The sequence below is a fragment of the Lynx rufus genome, unplaced genomic scaffold (assembly GCF_022079265.1).
Source record: "Lynx rufus isolate CCGP_SWC_20201006 ecotype Redwood Valley unplaced genomic scaffold, mLynRuf1.p SCAF_1, whole genome shotgun sequence".
NCBI lineage: Eukaryota > Metazoa > Chordata > Mammalia > Carnivora > Felidae > Lynx > Lynx rufus.
Genome location: NW_025814823.1, coordinates 196229826 through 196237770, shown reverse-complemented (window position 1 = coordinate 196237770; position 7945 = coordinate 196229826). Strand labels below are relative to the sequence as shown.

Here is a 7945-nt window from a genome sequence, read left to right as displayed (position 1 = left end):
ATAAAATTGTTCATAATAACCCTATATGACCTTTTATTTCTCAGGCACCCATTGTAATGTGTTTGCTTTCATTTATGACTTTACTTGAATCTTTTCAAGATTATCGTCTTAATCTACTAAGGGTTTATTAGTGGTATTTATCTTTAAAAAAAAAAAAGAAAGAAAGAAAGCTCTGCCTTTCTGTCTGGCAGCAGCCATGAGCTCAAAGGTAAGCCAAGATGGGCACTTACAAGTACATCCAGGGGCTGGAGGAAGAAGCAGTCTGGTGTAATGTGCTTTCTTCTCAGGGTGCACTGCTGGCTGTATCTCCAGCTCCCTGTGCTCCACAGGGCCCCCCACCCAACCTGGCCCGACAAAGCGTACAGACTGGGGTACAAGGCCAAGCAAGGTTATGTTATATATTGGATTCGTGTGCGACACGGTGGCTGCAAACGCCCAGTTCCTAAGGGTGCTGCTACCTATGGCAATCCCGTCCATCATAATGTCCACCAGCTAAAGTTTGCCCGAAGCCTTCAGTCTGTTGCAGAGGAGCGAGCTAGATGCCACTGTGGGGCTCTGAGAGTCTTGAATTCTTTCTGGATTGGCGAAGATTCCACATACAAATTCTTTGAGATTATCCTTATTGATCTGTTCCATAAAGCCGTCGGAAGAAATCCTGACACCCAGTGGATTCACCAAACCAGACCACAAGCACAGGGAGATGTGAGGGCTGACATCTGCAGGCCACAAGAGCCGTGGCCTTGGAAAGGGTCACAAGTTCCCCCATACTATTGGTGGTTCTGGCCGTGTGACTCAGAGAAGACCCAACACTCTCCAGCTCCACTGTTACCACTAATACACGTAATGTTTGTAAAATTCTTACCAAATAATTTAGTACAGTCAAAAAAAAAAAATAGCTCTTACTTTTGTTGACTTTTTTCCTATTATTTTATTCTCTATTTGATTTAGTTCTACTCTGATATTTATTATTTCTTTTCTTCTGCTGACTTTGGGCTTAGTTTGTGCTTCTTCTTTTAGCTCCTTGAAAGTGTAAAGTTAGGTTTTTTATTTGAGATCTTTCTTCTTGTTTAATATAGGCATTTATTGCTATGAACTTAACTTTTGGTACTGCTTTTTCTGCATCTCATAACTTTTAGTATGCTATATTTTCATTTTCACTTGTCTCAAGATACTTTTAAAATCCCCTCTTGATTTCCTCTGTGACCCAGTGGTTGTTCAAGTGTGTTGTTTACTTCCCACGTATTTCTGATTTTCCCATTCTCTTGCCGTTACTAATTTCTAGGTTCATTCCATTGTGTTCAGAGAAGATATTTGGAATGATTTTGATCTTCTTAATTTAAAAAAAAAATTTTAATGTTTATTTATTTGTAAAAGAGAGAGAGAGAGAGCGCGCGCGTGCGCGCGCGCCAGTGGGGGAGGGGCAGAGAGAGACGGAAACACAGAACCTGAAGCGGGCTCCAGGCCGTCAGCACAGAGCCCTATGTGGGGCTCGAACTCATGGATTGCGAGATCACGACCTGAGCCAAAGTCGGACGCTTAACTGACTGAGCCACCCAGGAGCCCCTGATCTTCTTAATTTTGAAGGCTAATTTTGTGGCTTAACATGTGATCTGTCCTGGAGGAAAACCCCCGTGTGCTTGAGAATTAGACATTTTCTATGGCTGTTAGGTGGGATGTTCAGTTAACATCTGTTAGGTCCATTTGGCCTATCGTGTTGTTCAAGTCAACTGTTCCTTTATTGTTTTCTGTCTGGATATTCTATTCATTATGGTAAGTAGAGCATTGAAGTCCCCTTGTTGTACCATCAATTTCTGTTTTCAGATCTGTCAGTATTTGCTTTACACATTTAGGTGTTCTGTCTACCGTATTTTTTACTATGATGATGTTAGTAATATCTTACAGGGAATATAGTGCTTTTTGATTTATACAGTGTTCTCCTATATGTTATCTCAGAGGTTGTGTCCCATTTTAACAATTTAAGCCTAAAAGTCAGTAAATTCCATTTACTCTGACCTCTTATTCACCAAGCAATAGTTTCATGGGTGGACTCTGCTCCTACAAGAACATGTATTTCTTCCTGTTAATGAATTTCTTGGCTTTATGGCTTATAACCTAGTCTCTGCTGAGTGTTAATCGCTTTTGCTGGACTAAACTCCTCTGGTAAAATCAAGTCCCAGAGACTACAGGTAGAGGGAGGCTACAGACCTAAGCTGACTCCATGTGAAACACTTTTTGGAGCAATGGTTTTAAACAATTCAGTTCAATGGGCAATTATTTTGTCCCTTTGTGACAGGAATTAGGGAGGGAAGCAGAGATAAAGGAGACAATTACTGCCCCCAAAGGGCTCAGAGTCTAGGCCCCAGGGCAGTGTTTCTCAAGTGTGGACCTGGGTCACCTACACTAGAATTACCTGAGAATTACCACTATAAATGAGGATTCCAGACCCTTATCAAGACCCAAATTAGAATTTGGGGGGCAGGGCCCAGAAATCTAAATCTTTATTAAGCTTCCAGCTGAATCTCATGCCCACAAATTTGGAGAACCACTGTGGTTTGATAATCACTTGTTTAATTTTCTATCTTTGGCCCCAAGACTGAGCATGGTGGGCCTTGTCTCTGCTGCCTTGTGACCATTGCCTAGCAGGATATCAGATAGTCTCTGCCCACTGTGCTATGGAATATGGAAAGTCTCCAATGACAGAAACAGAAAGCATCCTGCCTCTTTTTTTTATTATTGTTATTTACGTTTTATTTATTGTATTGTATTTTTTTAATATAATTTATTGTCCAGTTGGCTAACATACAGTATATACAGTGTGCTCTTGGTTTTCGGGCAGATTCCCATGATTCATTGCTTACATACAGTACCCAGTGCTCATCTCAACAAGTGCCTTCCTCAATGCTCATCGCCCTTTTCCCCCTCCCCTGTCTCCCCCTCCCCCCCCCCGCCCCACCCCCAGCAACCCTCAGTTTCTGCCTATCTCTTGGTAGGACTCTCTCCCCACCTTCAGGGGGATGGATTCTATTCTCCATGATTCCAGTTCCACAGAGCCCTACCTGTCAGACTTTGAAAATTAGACCTCACTGTGAAGATCTGTCTTCAAGTGCCAACTCCAGTCGCCAGGCTCAGGTCCTCCCCAAGCCTTTTTACTTTTAACTGTGATTACTACATGAATACCTTCTTGAAATCCCTCTGGGAATCCACTTGGCAAACCTGGAAGTGTGAAGGAGTTAACATTTTATGGGACAATTGTTCACCAACCTAGGTGGGAACCTATCAATAAATGTCCCCCTCTCCCTTCTCCCAGACATTCTCAGTGTGACGTTAGGGGGTACCAGCAAGATCGAGCCCTAGTTGCATGCAGTAATGCCCAGCTTGATGATGTGCCCTTGTATTGACCTTTCTTCCAACTGGTTGACTTTTCCTGGCTCCCTGCCTGCAAGCTCTCATTTTGGTCTCTCTGCTAAGGGAAGCTGAGGCTAAGATAGGGACCCAAAAGTTGAGCTGCTGTCTAACTGGTAACCATATTTAATAATTATTGGTGGGGCGCGTGGGTGGCTCAGTCCGTTAAACCTCTGACTTCAGCTCAGGTCATGATCTCACAGTTCATGAGTTCTAGCCCCACGTCGGGCTCTGCGCTGATAGCTTGGAGCCTGGAGCCTGCTTCAGATTCTGTGCCTCCCTCTCTCTCTGCTCCTCCCTCACTCACGCTCTGTCTCTGTCTCTGTCTCTGAGAAATGAATAAACCTTAAAAAAGAAATTCAAAAAAAATTATTGGCAATGAGCTCTTGTGAAGAGACCAGACCAATGTATATTCTCACAGTAAGTATCCAAGACTCCCAATTCCCCATTGTTCTGCTAACACGGAATATTATCAAATATGGGTGAATAGTTTTGAACTTTCTAGCTATGTGATCTTGAAAAAGCCATTTCCACCTCTGAGTCTCATTTCATAACACATAGAATGGGGAAAAATAATTCCTGTCTTGGTGAAAATAGAAAAAAACCCCACAGCTATAAAAGCACTTTGTGAGCTATGAAGTACTAGGCACATGTAAGAAATGGCCCCTAATTATCCCATGAATGAAAAACCCAAAGGGGTTTTCATTTCTCTAAAGAATCCTTCAGAGTAAATCCACAATAACAACTAAAAAAAACTGAAGTCAGTCACACTTTGGTCAAATGAGGTCTTGCGGAGAGGGCTGAAATTGAGCTCCCACATCAAAGGCTCAGGCTCCTCTACAGCTTAAGAATCCTGGCTGGCTGGGCGCCTGGGAGGCTCAGTCAGTTGGGTGTCTGACTTTGTCTCAGCTCATTATCTCACAGTTTGTGGGTTTGAGCCCTGCATCAGGCTCACTGCATTCAGTACAGAGCCCGCTTTGGAGCCTCTGTCCCCCTCTCTCTTTGCCCCCCGCCCCCAACTCCCCCGCTCACATGCTGTCTAAAAAATAAACCAAACCTTTAAAAAGATGCCAAGATGTGACAAGTATTATGCTAGAATATCAAAATTATTAAAAAACAAAACAAAACAATCCCGGCAGGCTACTCTGACCCGTGCTGGCCATCTGCCTGGGCCAACTTTCTCGTTTTGGTTTCTTGCTGGAAAAGTGCATTAATCACAGCTTTCCCTGCATTGAATCTGCACACTCATCTAAAAGTCATAGTAAGTAAACAGAAGGGGAAGAAGAAAAAAAGCCGCTGTTTCATCAGACCCCTTCTGGCCCTTCCGAGGGGCCCTGCCCAGGAAATGTGATGGTAGTGCTGGCCTCTGCATATTTCCCAAGTGTAAACATAGCAGAGGACTGCAGCTATGGCTTCATTCTGGGAAACTGTCCACAGACTGGACTTTGAACGTTTTTACAGAGCTCCTTACCTTTCCACATATCCCGACCTCTGTTACTGTAGCTATGCCCTTACTCTCATGTAAGTGCCCCAGCCCAAAACCTCGGTGCTTCCTGGGTGGCTCTTCCCTTTGGATTCTACCTCCCAAATAACTCATCCACCTGTCTCTCTTCGTCCTCATAGCCACCACCTTCATTCAGTTTTACAATCTTTCTCTTGGATGTACTGTAGCTTCTTGACTGCTCCTTGGTTGGCTCTTCGTGTTAAGCCAGAGTGATGTTTCTGAAAGCCGTATTTTGATCTTGATCCTTTTTTTGTGGTGGTTCCGCTTTCTCCAGTGACTCTCCAACACTTAGCAACAGGGGACTCCCCCAGACTCTTGGGATAGTGATAAGGTCCCCCAGGCTCCGGGGCTTGCCTACCTCTTCAGCCCCACCTTCCAAACATCTCCCACTTGCTCTCAAGGCCACCAACAAGAATGTGCAGTGTCCTTGTTTGCCTTCATGTCTGTGTACATGCAGTTCCATCAGCCAGGAATACCCTTTATCTGCCTGCCAGCTCGAGGTTAATTTCCTCAGTGGAACCTTGTCTGAAACTACAAAGAGGGACTTGGACACACTTGCCTTCGTCCCACAGCTGTGTCCTGTTAGAGCAACTGACACACTACATTGCCTTTCTCTTTTAACAAGTCTATCTTCCCTTCCAGACCATGGCCTGGAAGAGGGCCTGGCTGAGAGTAGGGACTCAGAAAATTTTGTTTGATGACATACATCTGGGACTATGTGTTATGTGCACAGATTGCTGAATCTGCTCACATTACCTGATTGGTGTTGTTCACAAGTCACCTAACATATATACAGCAAGCCTATCTGGCAGACGCTCTAGCTATTAACTCAGTCTTACAGGTAAGGAAACAGGTTCAGAGAAGTTAAGGACCTTGCCCGAGGTCTTGCTAATAGGAAGTGGATGAACTCAGGTCATCTGACTCCATACTTTACCGTCTTACAGATGATACTACAGCCCATGGGTTGGCAAACTTGTTCTGTAAAGGGCCAGATAGCAAATATCTCCAGGCCTTGCAGGCCAAGAGGCAAAATCAAGGATATTATATAGCTAAATAACAAGAGAGAAAACCTCTATTCCATCTCTCTGTATTGCCCCCTGCAGGATGGTGGGCACACGTTGCCCCAAGTTGAAGACCTTCTCCCAGCGAAGAGGGAGAAAGGCCAGTGACAAGGGGGTGCGGTAAAGGGGGACAGGAGAGAGAGGCCACCACCACGGTCAGTTTAACTTTCTTCCCTAGTGACCTTTGTTTGGGTGCCTTCACCTCCCAAGAGAGCCTGCCCACCTCAGCTAGGACAGACTGAGAATTCTGTGCTCCGTGACTGGCAATCACTGGGAACAGAATCCCCAGGTTGCAGATAGTGAGCAGCATGGGCCCTGGACAGCAGCAAGGCCCAGGCACCGGCCTGGGAGGCAGGCCCTTGGAGCAGTGAGAAAATGAGGAGCACAGGAGGACACCTGGTTTGGTTTCCAAGGCTTGCCATGCCAACCTGCTTCAGTGGTGTCTGCACCATTGCATTCCCAGCAATGGGCAGTAGCCATGGGTTGGAGTTTGCTGGCCCCTGGTGACGATTCAGAATCATCACATACTAGAAAGACCCTACTTCAATCCCTGCATTTTTCAGGCGGTGAAAATGAAGTCCAGAGAGTCAAAGAAATATGCCACAGAATTTCTGACTCCTTTTGCCATATTCTGTTTTCTCATTCCACGAATGCCCTTCCCTGCTTCATACCTCATCAGTTAATTCTTTTCTACAGCTGAGTAAGAAACCAGTCACTCTAACAACACTTAAAAAAGAAGAAGAAAGCAAGCAAATGCAGGCGTCAGTGGAATGCTAATGGATAGCCTGTTCAAGTTTGCCCTGGAAGTTTGCTGGGATTGCACCCTTCCCCTCGGAGGCAGTACATTTCCCACCTCTAGAGTGCTCTCCCCTCGCCTCCCCCTGCCCCTCCCCCCCCACCCCGGAGAATTTCCCAAGCACACCTCAAGCCAAAGCAAAGCCTGTCCCCCTCACTCTCCCTTCTCTGGGCTTAGTAGACCAACAGAAAGCTGATGTCAGTTCTGCGGCACCAGGGAACACTTCCTCTGTGCTCTCCTAAGGATGCGGAGACGGGAGCAGGGTGTCCTCTTTCAGCCAGAGGATCCACAGGGCGACCTCGGGTTAACCACTGCAGCTGTTACCCCACTGCTGCCGCTGCTTAAGGCAGACCTCTGGCCTCTCAAGTGCTGGCTCGCAAGGGACAGCTCGTGGCCGTGCATTCCGCTCATATCCTCCTTCTCTGGCTTGTTTGCCCACTCACCCTTGGGGACTCACAATTAGCTCAAGAGACGCAGCCCTCAGGGAAATAAGGGTAAAATCATGGAACGGTAGGCCAGAAGTGACCTTAAAGAGTAACTAGACCACTCTCCTTATTGTAAAGATGAACTACAGCCAGCCCAGAAAAGGGAAGGGATTCGTTAAGACCACAGAGGAAGTTAGATGTGAAGCCAGGGTTTGAACACATGTCCTCATTTCAAGGTTATAGCCTTCACTACACTTGGCTGGACCTGCATCTCTACACAATTCACCACCGCCCTGCAAGCCTGGCTTCTAGAAGACCACCAGTGTATTGATTGTGGATTTGAATTAAATGAAATTGAATATTGCGTTCCTGCCTAACTGGTGCCTGACACAGAGCAGGCACTCAATAAGCATGTGCTGAATGGATGAATACTACCTTCAACTATCTGGAATTTGCTGGCAGACGGAAGTCCGCAAATAAAAAAAAAAAAAAAAAAAACTTCCCTTTTGATCTTTAAGCAATTCCTTCTTTCAGAAGGAAATGGGGGAAGGGAGGCAAGTTGCAATTTTATTTTTTATTTTTTTTTAATTTTTTTTTCAACGTTTATTTATTTTTGGGACAGAGAGAGACAGAGCATGAATGGGGGAGGGGCAGAGAGAGAGCGAGACACAGAATCGGAAACAGGCTCCAGGCTCTGAGCTGTCAGCCCAGAGCCCGACGCGGGGCTCGAACTCACGGACCGCGAGATCGTGACCTG

At 45.7% G+C, this 7945-nt stretch overlaps 1 pseudogene; it reads left to right on the top strand.

The window, feature by feature from the left end:
* The first annotated feature begins 218 nt into the window (after positions 1–218).
* LOC124510138 (60S ribosomal protein L15-like) lies at positions 219–835 on the top strand (annotated as a pseudogene).
* The last annotated feature ends 7110 nt before the right edge of the window (positions 836–7945 follow it).